At 48.4% G+C, this 19,524-nt stretch overlaps 1 protein-coding gene across 1 annotated transcript in view; it reads right to left on the reverse strand.

Annotated features, from left to right (window-relative positions):
* The window catches only part of LOC128842820 (BTB/POZ domain-containing protein KCTD16-like), a 68,634-nt gene that overhangs the window by 36,531 nt on the left and 12,579 nt on the right, over positions 1-19,524 (reverse strand). The window contains exon 2 of the mRNA XM_054039017.1: positions 14,045-14,101. The gene's annotated coding sequence lies outside the window, so the exon portion shown is untranslated. The remainder of the gene's footprint in view (positions 1-14,044; positions 14,102-19,524) is intronic.

A 19,524-nucleotide genomic window follows, 5' to 3' on the forward strand; every position in this document is an offset into this window, starting at 1 on the left:
AGAGGGATTACCCAGAATGCACTGGGGAGGATGAGAGAGGATGCTTTAGGGAGGGCTGCCCTGCAGCAGAAAAGAGCCCTCCAGAAAAACAAGGGGATGTGAATATGATAAAGCTGACATCTGAGGGAAAAGTGTTGGGAGCACAAAGACATGCTGGAGTGGATTGGGCACAGGGACAGGGCTGGTGTACCCACTAGGCAAACTAGGTGGCCGCCTAGGGCGCCAAGATTTGGGGGCACCAAAAAGCAGTGCCCCAAATTTTTTTTTACACTATTGCTCCCGGCGGGAGGATGGTCCTCTCACAGCCACGTTAGCACCTACCTCTGTGGGCGTCCTCTGCAACCGCAGCCCTGCTGCCAGGCCCCACATCACTGCCTGCCCGCACCCCCCTGCCAGCCCGGAGTTGCCTCCTCCCCAGCCCCCAGGCTGCCGCATCGCTCCCTAGCCTGCTCCCTCCGACTCTGACAGTCCCGGACCCCCTGCCACAGCAGCGGCTGCCGAAGGGCTGCTGGCTGCAGATCAGAGCAGGTGACATCAGCCCACCTGCAGCTGGCCCTACTGACAGCAATGCAGCGGTGGAAGGAGGGGCGGGGGTGGGAGAAAGGAAGAGGAGACCGTGGCCACCAGTCCACCTGCGGGGGTGGATCATGGCCGTGCCAGAGGATACAGGGCTAAAAAGCTGCAAAAGTGTAACCAGCCTCAGTATGTGCCACCTTCCAAGGCTTCATCTCCACCCATCCCTGCAGCCCTGTGGAGCACGTAAATAGAGCACCATTTTTTGGAAAACTGAGGCAGAGAACAGGGATGTGACTTGCCCAAGGTCACCCAGGGAATCATTGTCGGAGTCCTGCTTTGAACACAGGAGATTAAGGCTCCTAGTTCTGCGCTGGCTCAGACCATTAGACCAGAGGCCTTCAAGCCCTGAGCTCTGCAGCTGCCCACAAAAAGCATTAATCTGGGATTCAGGGGCAGCACACTGTAAGTTTTCAGTGAAGAAACACGGCTGTCTCTAGCCCTTATGACTACAAGGAAAATCTTCCAAAGGAGATGGGTGTCTAGCCGACACAGTTCTGTCTGCCTGAGTCTGCAGCCAGCCTGGGACAACAGCTCTTGGAAATGCGGCAGTAACTGTTAAGTCTAATTACAACACTGTCAGAGCCAGATTTTCATGTAACATGAGTGACCAGTTGTGTGGTGCACAACCACTGCAAGTGTGCCAGCAACTCAGGTTAAGTGCAGCTGAACCCTGGGCAGGCTGCAGCACCCAAGAGATTTTTGTTCTCCTACTGAATGACACCAGATGCACCAGTAACATTACTAGGTAGAAGCTGAGTGACCAAATAAGGGCCATATCCTCCCCACTCCCAGAATTGGGCCAACTGCCTCTCATCATTCTCCTGATTGTTTGTATTGTTATTGATGGAAAGTCCAAAACGGGGAAGTAACTTGCCTGAAGTCATCCAGTGAGTTGGTGCCAGGGTGGCACCTCCCAGCTCTGTGCTCTGATCCCCAAAACAGCCCTTTCCAGATCCATGGGAGGCGGGGGGCAGGAGGGGCTCTAGCCATGTGCAGGGGACCCAAGGCCATTTATTTTCATTAAATATGTAGACTAAATAATGAAATTAATAAATTTTCAAGCCGAACATGTATTAATTCTAATGAACAATGCCACATTATGCAGTATTCATTTTTGAAAGTTTATAATAAGCGAAGCTCTGGGGTGAGGGGAGGGGGGGGGCGCAAGGTGGAAGTTTCACCTAGGGCGCAAAATATCCTTGCACCAGCCCTGCAGAGGGACATCCCCCTTCACTGCTGATGCCCCGCCCCCCCATCAAGGTCTAAAGGGGACGCATTCCCCGGGGGCACTGCTGCAGCTGTCAGTTGGCAAAGTCATTGCAGGTGTCATATGTCACTGTCAGGCTCTAGGCAGCCTGTCGTCAAGGGGGCTGACAGAACTGGAGAGACAATTGATGCCATTGTCAGCTGTGGAGCACTCAGAAGATTACTAGCGGCCTGAACAACGCTAAGCAGCACCTTCTTATAACTCCACAAACAAACTCCCCTCGGGAAAGGAGACTCTCTCTGGGCCATTGGTGCCTGCTGCCTGCAGAGCGGGAGATGTGAGGTCTATGGGAGCCGCTGGACCTTTCCACCCCTTTGATCTCTCCTGGCTGGAGTTCCTCCCCCTTCCTGCCTAAGCTTCCCTGGGGAATCCACTCCCCTCCCATGATGCTACTGATCTGCTGATGGAGCATGAGTCAGGTCTGTCACACTTTTCCTGAATTTTGGGGGCAACGCTCTATAGTCCTGTTCTCCATCTTTCCCTTGCTCGTAGAACGTGACCTCTTTACAAGGGGGAGCTACCTCCTGGCTACCCCAATTCCAAAATCACTCTTCCCCCATGAGATACATTTTGATGGCATTGGTTTGCTATCATACCCAACATTAGACAGCTTGCCAACCTTCTTTGTCCATAGTCTCTGGATATCTATTCAAACCTGTGAGACTGAGCCAGGCAGGAACCAGAATTTCCATTTTGTGGGAAATTCCGGGCTCATTGACCTTTATTTTTATTCCAAATCAAAATGAAAACCCAAAATTCCATAATTTCCCACACAAAAAATTATTTTGTGTCTACCAAAACTTTTTGTTTTGATAAAATGGAAACGATCCATTCTGGATTTGGTTTTGTTGATTTTATCTTGTATTAAATATATTTATAATATGAAATAAACTTTGAACCCCAATGCAGTTTTGAAACAAACAAACAAAATAATAAAAACATTCCCCTCCTGATGAGGTTGAAATGACCTCACTGACATGCTTGGTTTTGATTTGTTTTCCTAAATGATGTTTTACCAAAATCAACATGTTCCCGCAGAAAGTTTTGATTTCCACAAAATGGCATTTTCTGATAGAAAAACACTTAATTGGAAAATTTCCAACCAGCTCCACTCAATACACCATCAACAGCTGAACTATCTCCCCACCACTATCAAAAAAGAATATTGAAACCTTTCAGAGGCCTGCACAGTACCGGCTCAAGTAATGTAATTAAGGGAACGCTGCTTAAAAATCTCAACCCAGCTTTCTGAAAAGAACCCCTATGGGCAGCCCTCCTAATGCCTGCTTCTTTGTAACACAGAGGGTTATATAGCCCTTTTTTGGTGTGGGGCATGTTCACAAGACCTGGGCTATGAGGGTAGCAAAGGAAATGATATGCTTGGAATATAAGCCATCAGGTGTGAAACAGATCACTTTGCTGCTCAATGTACACAGCTTGGGCTCTGAATGACACCTCCCCACCCCATCGTCTGCAGCAGAAATGTCCTGTGAGTGCCAACACCATTCATCAGGTCTTTTCGGAGCTCCCTTCACTTCCCCTTTCCAGATAATTGGCCAAAAAAAAAAAGACTTCTGTCAACAGCAAATTAAGACTCAATTACTGAAGAAATCTGGAGTCTCAGGCTCTGGCTGTTTGCTGATGAGGTGAAGTGGTGTTGAAGAGAGCATTCTGCGCAGCCAGTACTCAGTAAGTTGCCATGGGAAGAAGTGATCCGTGCTGCGTACACATTGTAGGACAGAATGGGATGTAGTTTTCCATAACATCTCTCTTTCACCCAAAGTGCTCCCCACTTCCCCACCCAGAGTCAGCAGCCTAGTGAGTTAGTGGGTAGACAGATGAAAAAATGATCTGATGGTTAAGAAGTCAGACTGTAACTCAGGAGATCGGAGTTGTTGGCTTTGCCAGAGAAGACCTTGGACAGGTCATTAAGGGCTGGTCTACATGGTGCGGCAATGCACATTGGAGGGGTGTGAATTCTAACGTGTACCAATGTGCTGCACACTAGAATCTCCCTAGTGCATGATTCACAGATTTTAAAGCCAGAAGGAGCATTGTGATCATCTAGTGTGACCTCCTGTATAACACAGGCCAGAGAACTGCCCCACAGTAATTCCTAGGGCAGAGCTTTTAGAAAAACATCCCATCTTGATGTAAAACTTGTCACTGATGGAGAAGCCACCACGACTCTTGGTGAATTGTTCCAATGATTAACTACTCTCACTGTTAAAAATATATGCCTTATTTCCAGCCTGAATTTATCTAGCTTCAACTTCCAGCCTTTGGATCATGTTATACCTTTCTCTGCAAGACTGAAGAGCCCATTATTAAATATTTGCTCCCCATGTTGGTATCTATAGAGTCTAGACTATGATCAAGTCCCCCCTTAACCTTCTCTTTGTTAAGCTAAATAGATGGAGCTCCTTGCGTCTATCACTATAAGACATGTTTTCTAATCCTTTAATCATACTTGTGGCTCTTCTCTGACACCTCTTTAATTTATCAACATCCCCCTTGACTTGTGGGCATCAGAACTGGACACGGGATTCCAGCAGCGGTCACACAAGTGCCAAATACAGAGGTAAAATAACCTTTCTACTCCGACGCAAGTTAATGTAGTACACAGTGGAACACAGTACTGAAAATCAAGGGTGAAAAATGACAAATTTTACACCAAAATGAAAATTTGAACTAAACATTTCCCAGTTTTGGTTTCCATTTTTTAAAATGAAAAATAGAAAATTCTGGCCAAAGTGAAAATTTCCAGAAAAAATTTCCTTTTGAACAAAAATCCATCATAAGAAAGGTCTTGACAACAAACCTTTGATCTGCTCTAAACAGAAGATTTGCCCAAGCAAGGGCTAAGGGGAAGGAATAAGGGCTGCATAGATAAGGACATCCTGGGTGTCAGCAGGGATGGAATCTGGACTATTCAGCACCAAAAGCATTACACTGCTCTTCGGACTAAAGGAGTCACTTGAGCTGTGATTAGAGATGGTTGAAAAATTCTGATTTCCAATCCCCTCTAGTGTTAACCCGTGTGCCCAGTGACGACAGCGCAGATGTCAGCACTGTTAACTGTGTCACTGCTCATGAGATGGAGGTCACCAATCAGCACAATGAATGCAAGTGACGGCTCATTTCGGTGATGACTGGAGGATGCTGCCACTAATTTCCCCCCCCCCAAGCACCTAGCCAAGCCCATGGGCATATTCAAACCCTACTGAGGGGAGTCAAGCTCAAGAACTCATTGGAGCTCAGGGAGCAGCACAATCATGTTTAGAACATCTGCACAATCTACTGTGAGTGGGTGTTTCACTCTGGTGATGCGCACTTTGGGCAGAGCAAATTTTGTGGGTAGAGCTTGGAACTGAACCACCACTTCCCCCCCACCTCTGACCTGTTTCCTCCCCAGAGAGGCATGCTGTGTGAGCAATCCACGGCTGCCTATATACAGATTCCAAAAGCCATCAGTTGACCCATACACATGCAGCCTCAGGGGGAGGACAATGATCATGATCTTTGGCTTCAAAACATCTTGAAGGAAGTAAGTGGTCCCTTTAACTCAGCCAATAGAGGGAACTCTTGACCACATGAGTGATCCTGAAATATTCCAGCCATCTGAGGGCTCTAGCGCATACACCGCCCCCCCCCACACATGCATACTGCTCATCCTCAGTACAGATACCTGGGGTCCACAAGAGTTCAAACCAGCTGCTGACCCTCATCCTGTAATGACCTATGGCCACATCCACACACAGACTTCACTGTCACTCAATGCCACCTGTATATGGTCCATCGAGAATAGGACTCATGATGATCTTGAGTTCCAGTCCAACAGACTTCCACTTGGTGAGCTAACATAGCAGCTAATTAGCAGCTATGAGCAGTCCTGAGCACTTGCCCTCTCTAATGGAAGTCAATGGGAGTTGCATGTTATTGGGAAATGGCCCTATATTAGAATCTTGCCCCTTTTATGGAAAAGCGCTTTAAGAACGTGCCTTGAACTGTAGCCAGCCCTGCTCTAGGAGAGGAAGGGATGGGTTTGGTCAAGAATGTCAGAAATCTCTTAGGAGACACATCAAGGAATCCTCCACACTCATCTGCACCAGCTAGACACAAATGCAAACAGAACAGATGGGATGGGACTGAATGCTCTGTCTCCAAAAGGCAAAGGACTGAGTCAGTTAGGACTTCTAGATGTAAGAAGCATGGATATCACAAGTATGGCGTGCAGACGACTAAGCCATGCCCACAACCAGCTCAACCTGTAGGAGCCAGTATAGACATGGGCAGGAATAAAATAATCCATCCATTAGAGGGCAGCAGAGTACAAGTTTGCTCAGCAGCTATTGCCAGTGACACTGGGTGCAAAGAGCAACGCTTTTAGAGTCTATTTTAATTAATCTAATTTGCTCTGTCTACGAACTCCTCCCTAAACCATAAACATGGCTCTTATGCCTCCCACGTCACTGATCACCCATGCAGGCTGGTAATGTTTGCATAGCCACCATCTGTTCCTCAATCTCCGTTTCAAATGAAAAGGTTCATTATAAATTTCAAGCATGCAAACTAAACTGTTTGAGGTCCCAAATCCAGACTAGAATGAAACATTAAATGGCTAGGTAATATCACTGCACCCCAGCTAACTCTTACAGGAATTGAATGGGGTGGTTACCCCCTAGAAAATTAATCTCCAAACAACAGCTTTGCAAATCGGTTCCCCTTTTTGTTGCCCTGAGGTCATGTCATTGTGTTTCCTGGGTGGATGGCAATGATCTCAGAAGGCATGCAAGGGGCGCAGCGGAAAGCAACAGCAGTGATGTCAGCTCTGGAAGGGAAACGCGGCCCATGAATTCAGATCATGGCTGATACGTGAAGGGAAGGGTTTAAATGGAATTGTAGCTGCCAGCCATGCAGAAATACTGTGCTCAGCCCCCCTAAACACCTGTGAGAGTAACTGAGCTTTCCCATCTACTGTTCACCCATCCAGCTACCTGGCCCCGATCCATTCTCAGCAGCTAAACAGCGAGGCACACCAGTTAGGCTTCCACTCCTATGCCATTCCTCAGCATATCGGAGCTGCTGCTAAAGCTAATGCTTATTAAAGATTTAAAAGGCAAGCCGTCAGCTGTGCTGCTCCGAGATAGGCTTTTTTCCTGTTATAGCTCTATCCACTCTCTAATACTAATAGGATTGGAGAGGGAAGGAAAGGAGAGGTCCCTGCCGAGGCTGTACTGACCTACTGAGTGCTAGGCAGGGGCCTTGCTATTACTGAATCTGTAATAGAGGCTTTGCACACTTTGGGGAAAAGGGAGGAGACACGGCCTTACAGGAGATCTTTCCTACAGCTCCCTCTCTCTTCCTCCCTCCCCCCAATTTCAGCAGAGATGTCAGGTTAATAATTCAGTGTCTGCTGCAGGTAACCGGGATTGAGAGGCAGCCCTGTCTGAGAGCCACAGCAGAATTTAGTCGATAAGGTCAGTTCACTGCGTCCTGCCATCTCAGCCGTGCCAGGGGATGTTTAGATGATCCTACCAAATGACTGAAACTGGGACATGCCGTCCTAACGTGACAATGACCGTGAAGGAACATTGCGATAGTACAAGTCCACTGTGATTCCGGTGTCACATTGTGATACTGGATCTTGACCAACACGGAAGAGGACGAAACGCGGTGACCCTCCTCCCAAATCCAGCTGGCTGAACTTGCTTCCCTGACCAAATGCATTCATGGGAGAGGCTACCACGGTTGTGACATGGGTGGTCTTGTAGCTAAGACACCGGAATGGGAGGCAGGAAATCTGAGTTCAGTTTCTTGCTCTGCTCCAGATTCCCTGTGTGACCTCAGGGAATTCTCTTCATATCAGAGCTGAGTGGAGGGTGGAAGTTCCGGTTGTCAAAGGATTCTGAGTTTTGGATTGGAACAAAAACCAAACACTTCTTAATTCTCTGAAAATCCCCCCCAAATTTCCTTTTCGGGTCGGTGTCTTTTATTTTGTAGTACATGATATATAATAATCTTAATGAGCTATTTCAGCATTGTCAGAATTCCCACAGAATACTGCTTTGCTGAACCTTCTTTGATCAGCTCTACTTAATAGATCCCGGCCTCAGTTTCCTATCTGTAAAATGAGGCTCATGCTTGCCCACTTCCCTGAGGGGACTGTGTGGGTAAAGTTGCTAATGGCTGGGAGGCGATCAGATATCTGGACGACAAAGGGCCATATAAACGGAGAGAGAGAGAGAGAAAGTTGGGCTTAATTGCCATTAGAAATCAACCTGGAGGAAATGGCTTGATGGGCAACTCCAAACCGGCTCCTCATACAGGTTTCACCTCTGGAAAATGTTCCTCCCTTTGCAAGGCCAGGTTCAGAGGAGATGCTGGTGCTGGAACAATTTTTATAGTGGGGCTGCTGAAAGCCAGTGGACCCCAAACTTTTTACCTCACACCCCCTTTACCCCTGTCTGTGCTCCGTCTCCCCAGAGCTAGATCTGGGAGCAAGGGGGATGCAGACAGCAGTAAGGGGGCTGAGGCTGAGACCACAGCTGAGGGCGGGAGCAGTGCCTCAGGTGCGGGTCTTGCAGCTGGGACCCCGTGCGCGGGGCCAGGAACAGAGCCCTGGGCACGGTTCCGGTGGAAGCCAAGTCCCCGCATGCAGGTCCAGGACTGAGCTGCCGCTTCAGCTTTTGAGAGGAAAAGTCCTCTTTCCAAAATCACCAGACAACTTGCATGTTATGGGGAGCAGGTTTATAGCTGTAAGACACTTCCACTTTCCATATATGTTGAAAAGAAAGCTCTTAAAGCACAACAAATAGAGAGAGAATAATCGAGGCCCCTCGTCTAAACCCTGTATAAGTCATCTTGTAGGTTCCACTATCTCTGAATTTAACAGGAAACCTTTATGCACTAGTGCCTACCCCCCAAAGTTCCCTACCACCACATTGCACAGGGCAGTTCTTGGCACATTCTTTGTGCCATCCAATTAGTCAGCCTGAATGCCCCAGCCTGCATTGCAGGGGGGTAGGAGAAAGTTTGGAAGTGGGGAGCTCACTGGCCAGATTTGTTCAGATTTGCCTTGCAAGAGAAGCTACTATTCTCATAGTATTTCTTACCTGACCAGAATAGCATATCTTGCTAACTCTGAGGGGAAACAAAATATGCAAGCGACTGAACTGTGACACATGTTGTAACTTTCACGGGTTCCTTGCTAGTATGGTGGTAGGAAACGGAGGCACTCTGACAGCTCAGATCCCGAGAGCGGAGCCCTGGGCATGGGTCCGGTGGCAGCCAGGACTCCATATGTGGGGCCGTAGTGGACCCCAGGGTGCAGGGCTGGGACCCTGCACAAAAACTGGGGGTGCTGCAGCACCCCCCACACTCCTAGTTCCCACATCTATGGAGGAGACTGGCATACCATCTGCCTTGCTTTGTTGGAACTGCCCTCCCTTTGCTCCACTGAAGTCCCAGTGCTCTCTGCGTGTTTCTCTTGCCACCCACGGTATGCTGCACTTTCTGTGTTACTCCCTACACCTTAGCTTGCTCAGAGTTACCATGGCTGTGTGCACAAATCTGCAGTCACTGTAATGTACACCTGAGCACAATTCTAACATACACAGTGGAGCGAAACTCACTGGTGCACAGAGGACACCTCTGTTAATGCAGCTGTGCTGATTTACTCATTGTTCTAAAGGGGACTTTCTGGGTATGGAGATCTTCTGGAAAATCCAGCTCCTAGGCTCAGGTCCTCAATGGTATTCAGGCACCTAACTACCAGTGGTTTCAGGATCTGGGCCACTGCAGCTTGCCCATGTCACAGAGCGAGTCATGGTAGAGTCAGGAATTCAAGCCACATCTCCTGTGTCCCAGGCAAGGGACCTCAACCACAAGACCACCCCTGCTCGCTCGTGTCTTGGGATGAAAGGTACTATAGACACGTAAGCGATTTTGTGCATTAATGACAGCGATTTCAGCGCCATTAGGGAGCCTCGCAGAGGCTCTGCAGCCCAGCTTTCCCTCTTTAATCAATGCCTTGTGTGCAACCTACACGTGGACTGTAGATCAAATCCAATTTACTACTTGATTGGGAGTGATGGCCTTGGAACTGTAAAATGCTAGTTAGTGTCTTCATAATTCATGGGCTGCCCTTTTGCCTCCTGTGCTCAGGATGTTAAGAGCTTCTGGGTCACTCCTGCTTCTAGCTATGGGAATTAGACCTCCCTGACAGCATTTTCAGTGGAGGGCCCATCAAATGCCAGTGGGTTTGATGAGATCCAGGGCTCAGTGTGTGGGTTTGGCCAGGGATCTGTAATGGGAAACAAGGATGCTAACAATTTGTAACCAATCTGTTTGTGTTTAGGTAGGACTCCCAGATGCTGTGTCCCTGGGTACCAAACAATTGTGCTTACTTAAAATTTCAATGGACCCAATTCTGGTCTGACCGGTACCAGTGTAAATGAGGAGCAAGTCTGGTAAAGCAGTGTAAGCAAGATAATTATACTTAGCTCTCATAATGGCCCTTTCCTACATATATCTTACAGCACTCAACAAAGGCAGGTCAGTAATATGATCCCCACTTTGCAGAAGGGGTAACTGAGGCAAGGAGGGGCCATTTATCATACAGCAGGCCGGAGTCAGGGACAGAACCCAGCTTTTTTTATTTGTAATATCATTCCCCGTCCACTGGACAGTGTTTCTCTAGTTGTCTCCTCTGCACCCCCTCTGAGTTGACTGGTGCTTCTTGTCTCATTTTCAAAGAGGTAGTTAGAAAAATGTACCTTTTGCTGTAGGGCCTGGATGGTGCATGGGTGACACTTTATAGCTAGTTCTCCCTTGTGCTCGGGTATTGTTTAGTACAAGCCATCCCCCTCTTCAGATGTTCTATTACAATGAGCCACGTTTTCAGCTGGCCTCTTCTTCATTAAAAATTCAAGGTCCAGATTCTCCACTGATGTAAATTGGCAGCACTCTGTTGAAATCACTGGAGTCACCAGAGCTCTGTCAGTTTACACCAGCCGAGGATCTGGCTCTTAAATATTTGCTCCGTCTGGACAAATAGAACACTTCATTTTTATTTCAGCAGTGCCTCGAGGCCCCAAATCGAGATCAGGGCCCCATTGTGCTAACACTGTACAGAGGAGGAGACAGGCCCTAGCTCAGTCGAAACACATAAAGGAAGCATTATTATCCCATTTGGGCATTGGGTTCTGAGAGATGAAAGGACTTGCCCAAGGTCACGTGGAACGGCTGTAGCATAGCCAAGAACTGAAGGCAGATATCCTGAGTCCTAGGGCACGGCCTTCACCATCAGACCATCCTCCCACTCATTTTCTCTGTCTTTCTCCCCATTCTTATTCAGTGTCTGAAACTGGACTGCAGATTGACAGTAGATTTTGGACCAGGTAAAGCCTGACCACATCAGGTCCAGCGCCGGACAGCCTCCCTTCCAGACAATGGATGTATCTTTTTTCCATCTTTTTTCAGTTCTTGGAACCCAGCATCTGCTGTGAGTGCCTGGGAACTTGGGGTTGGTCACCCCTGAAGTGGTAGAGATCTTGCAGTGAAGGGCTTGACAGAGACTGCTCTTTGTAACGGGAGCCAAGCACTGCCTGAGCCCAGCCCTGGGGGGCGAGTCATGCCAGGGTGCTGGGATGCTGCCAAGTGGGAGACAAGCTAATTCAAAACAGATTCCAGGCCATTAGCCAGTGCTTCCAGTCATAGATATAATCATGCATATGCTCTTTGTGTTCCCCTCTCATCTTTTAAAGACCAAGCAAGAATGCTGCTCTTCAGCTGTCTCTAATTCTCTAGCTGGCCTGGCTAGCAGCCAGCAAGCCCCACCTAAGTTTTGGAGTCATGGAATTTTTTCAAGACATCTCCAGCACAGTAACTGGTCTGACCGAAACCCCTCTTGCCATGACACAGTCATCATCCTCATGGCTCCAGGATGCTGTGTTCACCACAAACCCAGACCCAGAGAGGACAAATCTGCATTGCATTCTCTTCCAGGCTCAAATGCAGGTAAAATCACTGCAATCAAAATCCTTTGGCTGTGTTCACTTCACCTGGGAGTGCTGAAATGAGACTAATCTGGGCACCCCCATGTAACTGAGATCCCCACCCTTCCTGGAGATCACAGAGCACCTGGGACCCTCCTTAGCAGAGATGTTGGCAATTCCTACTGGGGAAATCTACCACCTATCCATAACATACAGTACTCTGAGCATCGCTAGAGTACCCATCTGAGAGGTAAGAGCTCTTGCATGCTACCATACGGTAGCTAACCTTCCTTTCCTAACTATGCTAATCAAGAAGCAATCAAAACAGTCTCCAGTGTACCATGTCAGCCTGTCACCCCAGTGCCACCTGCCTGTACCCTGAGTCCCTCTCAGACAAGCTTCAGGGCTGAGACAAAACCCAACTTCCAAACTTTAGTGGGGAAGTGAGTTCAATGACTGGAGCCACATAGCAGTTTTGCAGCTCTGACCCATCTCTGGTTAAATCTTTCAACTTTCCTATCTGGAGAGTGGAGCTCATACCCAGTCCGTTTTACAGGTAGAACAAGTGAGATGGTCTCAGGCTAGCCCAGGGGTGGGCAAACTTTTTGGCCTGAAGGCTACATCGGGAAATAGAAATTGTATGGCGGGCCATGAATATTCACAAAATTGGGGTTGGGGTTGGGGTGCGGGAGGGGTGTGGGCTCTGGGGTAGGGCTGGGGATGAGGAGTTTGGGGTGCAAGAAGGTGCTCTGGGCTGGGACCGAGGGGTTTGGAGGGTGAGAGGGGGATCAGGGCTGGAGAAGGGCTGGGGGAAGGAGTGCAGGTTCTGGCTGGGGGTGTGGGCTCTGGGGTGGGGCTAGGGATGAGAGGTTTCGGGTGCAGGAGGGTGCTCTGGGCTGGGATCAAGGGGTTTGGGGAGCAGGAGGGGGAGCAGGGCTAGAGCTGGGGCGTGGGGAGAGGCTCAGGGGTGCAAGGTGCCAAGCAGCACTTAACTCAAGTGTGGTGCGGCCCCGACCCTGTGCCCCAGCTGGAGCGCCGGAGCGGGGCTGAGCTGCATGGTGCAGTCCTGATCCAGTGCCCTGGCTGGAGTGGGACCGAGCTGCATGGTGGAGTGCCGGAACAGGGCTGAGCTGCGTGGTGCAGTCCTGACCCCAGTGCCCCAGCCGGAGCGGGGCCGAGCTGCTGGTGCGGCCCCCAACCCAGAGCCCCAGCCAGAGCAACGGAGTGGGGCCGAGCCGCTGGTACGGCCCCCGACCTAGCACCCCGGCAGGAGCGCCAGAGCAGGGCCGAGCTACATCATGTGGCTTGCGGGCTGGCTTAAATCGGCTCGCGGGCCCAATTCGGCCCGTTGGCCATAGTTTGCCCATCCCTGGCGTAGCCCATGGCTTATGTTTCTACACATCAAAACTACCAACCCCACTTGTCCCGACTGGAGGAGACACCTCAGACTGTCTAGCAGGTGATAGAAGCATCAGGAATCCCTGCCCTCACGTCCACACACCCCTGCATGCCCATAAACTCTCTGGGTGAAATTCTGACCTCTCTGGAGTCCATGGTAAGACTCTCCTTGACTTCAATGGAGCCAGGATTACACTCTCACACCCAGGCCACAGAAGACAGCTGAACAAACATCACCAGCACAACTGCAACCAAGTTACTCTCTTGTTGACAGTCTAAGCAAAGAGGCCAAGGAATGAATGATCCTCAGTGAGTGAGACGGAGAATCCCTCTCATACTCCCAGAGAAGGTCTTGCCAAGTGCAGTCCAGGTTTGCTTAGTTAGCAATAAGGGATGTGGCAGGTAGAGTTGCAGGAGAGAGATCTTTATTCCACATACTGAGAGGCCAGGGTTCCATGCTCAGAGGCCTATGTTTGTCCAGGAGCTTGCATTCCTGAGCTCCAGGTCCAGGTGTCACACCAAACTAGGTCCTGCTTGGAACCTGACCCTCTTTTTCCAGCCCCCTCATCAGAATATGACAATGAGGAACATGGCTAGGGAAGCTTACACTGCTGCCACTCACACTGTACCTGCCATGTAGAGACCCAGAGGAACTTGGTCTCCAGCCATAGCCTTTCATCTACATGAAATTAACAACAAAAACCCAAACCTACATCCCAAGCCCTCTCCATACCATAGCTAACCCTTCACCCCCCTCCAATATCTTCCCCCCAGAACAATACCAGTCCTTTATGTTGCACCTTACCTGGGAAGCTGAAGTGTCCAGAAACCTGCCTGGAGCCTTGTCCTCGGGCTCCAGGACCTAGAGGAAGAAGCAAAAAGAATGTGTTGCTCTGAGTTGCCACCAGCATCACTCTACAGCTCTGGTTGTAACATCTCTTTGTACAGGCTCCCAAATTTGGCTCAGATTAGGTAAAACCCCAACAATTCCACAATGATCCCATCCCATTAAAAATCATTTTCAGAGACAATATTTTCCCATGAACTTGCAGCAGAGTCAGCCATGTTTTATGTTTCAAGAGCCATGGCCTTCTTTTGAAACATCTCTGATAATCTCTCTGGACTATGCTCACCTCCAGGAGTATTCAGGCCGTTTCAGTAGGGAAGCACAAACCAAGGACTCCCATGGATACAGATTGGAATTCTGCAGCTCAGACCTATCTCAGCACTGTAGTTAAAGTGATGTCCATGGACCCCTTCCAAACACTGATTTTCAAGGCTTGAGTTAATGGACTTTTAGTTGGTGTCTTTAGATAATGGCTTTGCTTGACTGTGTGCCACAGATCTAACTTAATTTGTAGCTGACTTAATTGTAACCAATGGGATTGCAGTATGCAAATGAACTGAGAAGGAGGACGGTAATGAGGAAGGTTATAGTTCGTATCGACTAAAAGTGTTATTGCCCTACAGGGAAATGCCTTTATGCACGAGCCAAAGGTAAGTTCTTTTGCAAGGCTCAATTCTCCTGGGAAAGCAGTGTCACATGGGTGCCCTTGACTGTTCCCTTGTGCCACAGCTTCACCAACCCTGTTATGTTCTTCCCATACACCCAGAGAAACCCTTCACTTCCCATCTGAAATGGCTTTCATTATAGGTTAAGGAAGAGGACAACAAGAAAGAACAAAAGCAAAGTCTCCATGAGAGAGAGAGAGCGCATGCACATACTGTCTGTGTCTCCCCTCTAACCGTCTGCAGCCACTCCCAAGATAAAATGGCTACAGCCATGCACACAAGCAAAGGTCTTAGAAATTTAACAGTGCAGTACAGAGAAAACAAAAGCAATGGTTCCATAGCTTAAATACATCACCAGGACCAACTAGACTCAGTGACACCTTGAGGCCCAGTAAGCCCATTGAGTAGATATCTGTGAGTAGCTCAGGTATCTAAATTACAAAGCCTACCACTTTCTTCTGACTCATCTACTCCTGCAGTTACCTCCTTCACAAGCAGCACTTCTAACAGGGAGAGCCCAGAGAAGGTGCTACTGTTTCAGTGTATCCACATGAATGGCCCTTTGCACAGCAGTCTTAGTCTCCTGTAGTTCTAAGAGCATTAGGAGAGGATTTTTTTTCCACTGTTAGGGATGGAGAAACATGGCAAGCTCCAGCTACCTGCTGTTACTGTAAACATGTTATCTGTGAGGCAGAGCTGGCGGAATTATTTATAACAAATACATTTGGCTGTATGATCAGCCAATTAGAGTTTGTTCCCATGATGTCATGTCTGTAACTTCATAACTGAGACACTTTGGTATGGTTCAGGAGGGGGTGAAATTTGTCTAGCCGTGGAGATAGAACTAGACCACCCTGTTTGAGTCCAGCTTTGAATGTTTGTCTGTAGGGTTTTGCTTGGGCTCACCTCACTCAAGAACCAGACAGAGCCAGAATGACCTATGACCTCCTCTGCAGACCCCGGTTCTCTCTCATTCCAAGTTTAACACTCACAAGTGGTAATGAGACCTGACAGGTGACTCCAATCCATGATGGGTGAGGGACTCAATGAAAAAAACCCCAACCAATTATATCTGTCATGATATAATGACAGTTGAAGAGTAACTTCGCCAGCAGCAGCACCATGTATCACCAGGAGAATTCATCCACAAAGTGCCCTTGGTGAACAGGGGGACTAGATACCTTCGAAGACTGGTGAGGAAATTGGGGGCCTTTCACCTGTTCAGATCTGGCTTGGGTTGGTGGTGTCTGAAGTCACCATCTGACATAGGGGCTGGAGCTAGGGGTACTCCAGTGGTTTCCATTATATACAGAATTTACTGTTTGGTTCAATGGCTCACCCCCACTATACAAATTGTTCCAGTACCCCTGCCATATAATGGCCCACAGAAAGGGCTGTGGGGACTCAGAACATTTCTATTCTATAGAAGCTCTTATCCTGCCACCATCACTGCTGTATCTCAGTGCCTTCTGGTCATACATTAAGTGATGTTGCTAACCCCACTCATGAGTGGTTCATTCTCTCACATCCTCACCCCAGGGGGAAGAATTGTGTGTTCAGTGGAATGGTTTGTTTTGAAAGGTGTTTTTCTCGATTTGTGTTTTAAATATCCACTCTGTTCTGTGTTTGTTAGCCTAGGCAGGTCAAAGATGCATACCTTGCCCTTGGAACTGAAGGTGGTAAGATTTATGGTAGCCCTTAGTTCCTGGAGGAGTTCATTCCAAGGTGTCAGACGGGCCTTGGGAAAGCTCCATCTCCTGCACAGGTGAACTTTACCCTTGTGGTAGAGTTCTATTGCACCTGAGGTGGGGAGCCATTGACCGCAATCCTCATCCCAGAGCTGCAAGCAATCTTCTAGGTACCCTAGGCCAGGGGTTCCCAAACTTGGTTCGTGGCTTGTTCAGGGTAAGCCCCTGGTGGGCCGCAAGACACTTTGTTTACCCGCGTGTCCGCAGGTAGAGCTGCTCGCAGCTCCCAGTGGTCGCAGTTCGCCGTTCCCAGCCAATGGGGGCTACGTGAAGCAGTGCAGGCTAATCTGCAAGCAGCCGTACCTTTGGACACTATAGTAAACAAAGAGTCTCGTGGCCTGCCAGGGGCTTACCCTGAAGAAGCCGCGAACCAAGTTTGGTTCAGGCCACAAAGTGCCTTAAAGATAAGGACTGAGGCCTTGACCCAGCATTCTCTGGGAAGCCAGTGTAGAGCACTGAGGACATGGCTGATGGGCCTGCATTAGCCAGCGTGGCTAAGGTGCGCTGCAGCATTCTCAACTAGATGAAGGTCCCTAAAGGCTCGTAGCTTCATGCCCAGGTAGAAAGCGTTGCTGTAATCCACTCGAGAGATGTGTGTAACCAAGGCCAGACCATCATTCACCAGGAGGAGAATCTCCTAGCCAACTGGAGGCGGTAGATAGCCACCTCTGTGTGTAAGGCTATGAGAGCGTTCAGCATCAACAACAAATTTAGGAGCACTCCTGAACTCCAGATTGAATTGACCAATTACAGGTGTGCCCCTCTACCAAATGAGACCGCACCGAAGCTGCAGCGTGTTTCCTGCACCTTGTCTAGTGGACTAGTATCAGTGCCACAAAAGCTGTTGGCACAGCTGGGCCCCTTGTGCCGGTGTCAGCAGAGAGGCTGAGAGGTGATTAGGCCCCAGAAGTTGACCTCCTCTCAGAGCCTCCAGGGCAGGGCTGAGGACATTGGCAAGGACACTCTGAGGGAAGCCTGGCCTGCTACTGGCACTATCCGTTTGTTGGATGAACTCTGTCTCCAGGGCTGTTAATTTAGTGCCTTGCACTAGCAATAATTTCCTTCAAATATAATGTTGGACAAACTTCCCTACATAGATATTCCCAGAGCAGCCAATCTGTCTTAGCCGAAAAGCTAAATATTAGTCCTTTCAAAGCCCTCCCTTCATATGTATTTATACAACGGGCCCTGGCTGCTACAACCCATCTGGTCACTAATCCATGTTTCAAACAAAACCTCTGAAACATAATCCATGTTTTCACAACTATTTAGATAGCATGGACCAGATTCCCAGCTGGGGTAAACCAGCATGTCTCCACTGAACTGAGCGGGTCTCCTTCAAACTACACCAGCCAAGGATCCGGCCATATGTGTTGGAAGAGTCTACGGGCCTCATTCTCTGCTAGGTTTTAACAGTTTTCTGTCAGTGCATCTTCACTGAGGTTGATGGAGTCTCCACTGAAGTCAGGGTCCCACAAGTGCACAACATGGTCGTGACAAAGTGGGACAATGTCTATTTTTTTATGAATAGTCTGTGTGACTCAGTTTCCCCGCCTATCTGAATGCATAGAATTAAATCAAGGGGGGGAGGACAAGAAGGGGTTGTTATAGAAAGAGGCAGGAAAGGACAGTGACATCCTCAAGGACAAATCATAGAATCATAGAATATCAGGGTTGGAAGGGACCTCAGAAGGTCATCTAGTCCAATCCCCTGCTCAAAGCAGGACCAATTTCCAACTAAATCATCCCAGCCAGGGCTTTGTCAATCCTGACCTTAAAAACCTCTAAGGAAGGAGATTCCACCACCTCCCTAGGTAAACCATTCCAGTGCTTCACCACCCTCCTAGTGAAAAAGTTTTTTCTAATATCCAACCTAAACCACCCCAACTGCAACTTGAGACCATTACTCCTTGTTCTGTCATCTGCTACCACTGAGAACAGTCTAGATCCATCCTTTTTGAAACCCCCCTTCAGGTAGTTGAAAGCAGCTATCAGATCCCCCCTCATTCTTCTCTTCTGCAGACTAAACAAAGCTTCAGAGGAGTTCAGATAGCAGTGAGGGGAGAAACTACCAATATGGCTCCATCCGGGTTAGGATGGGTTACCTGTCCCAGTGCTAAGCCTAGGATAAAAGCCCATACAAGAGGGAAAGGGTTTGGGTGAACTAGGAGAGGCTACAGAGGACGCGGCAGTGGAAAAGCTGACAGCCTGTAAACCATACTCCTAGAGAGGGATCAGGCTGCAGGCAGCAGTTTGCCCAATTCAGAGATGGAAAATAACAATCCAGGCCTGCCTGAGCTATGAACACAGAGGTTAAGGTTAAATAAGCAAATATGCACGTAGGATTTTTTGTTTTATACTTTGGCCCTGCATGCTTTGTACCATTGGATGAAAGAATAAATGCTGCTTTGTTCGGAAGTAGTTGGTTTTGAATCATTTTAATCAGCTGCTGTCACAAACTCCCAAAGGGAAACCCACATGGACCTGGTGAATTAGTCAGGGTTGGTATCCAGGGGGCTGTGACCCAGGTCCTGGTCTGAGAGTGGGTGAATTGCAGAATTCCACCCCAGAAGAAAGGGTCCTGTTCCTGTACCAGATCTGTACTGGCAACAGAGCTTGCTTACACCACCTGATGTATTCATCATAAGATCCTTCAAGGCTCTGCCAGGCATGGCTGAGGTTTGTTTAAAGCAGGTATTTTACACACAGTGCCATCAGTATATTACAGTTTAACATTCCATTACACTGCCCCTTTAAGTTCTACATTCCTGCCATTTACAATAGTTACACTATCACAGGGTCTTTGAAGTTCAGTACAGATCAGTCTGCCAAGTGTCTCTGAATCGTACTGATTTTCTAATTACACGACCCGAACGTATAACAACTTGGTCATCTGGCTCTCCATTAGTTGTATCAACTGGCTGTAGTTGGGTTGGAATTCTTGAGTCTTCTTGTTCTTCATTCACCAACTCTGGAATTTGCTCTGTTGATTGTTCTTTCTGAGGAACAAACTGTAGATGTCGAC

Source organism: Malaclemys terrapin, chromosome 9, assembly GCF_027887155.1.
Source record: "Malaclemys terrapin pileata isolate rMalTer1 chromosome 9, rMalTer1.hap1, whole genome shotgun sequence".
Taxonomy (NCBI): Eukaryota; Metazoa; Chordata; order Testudines; family Emydidae; genus Malaclemys; species Malaclemys terrapin.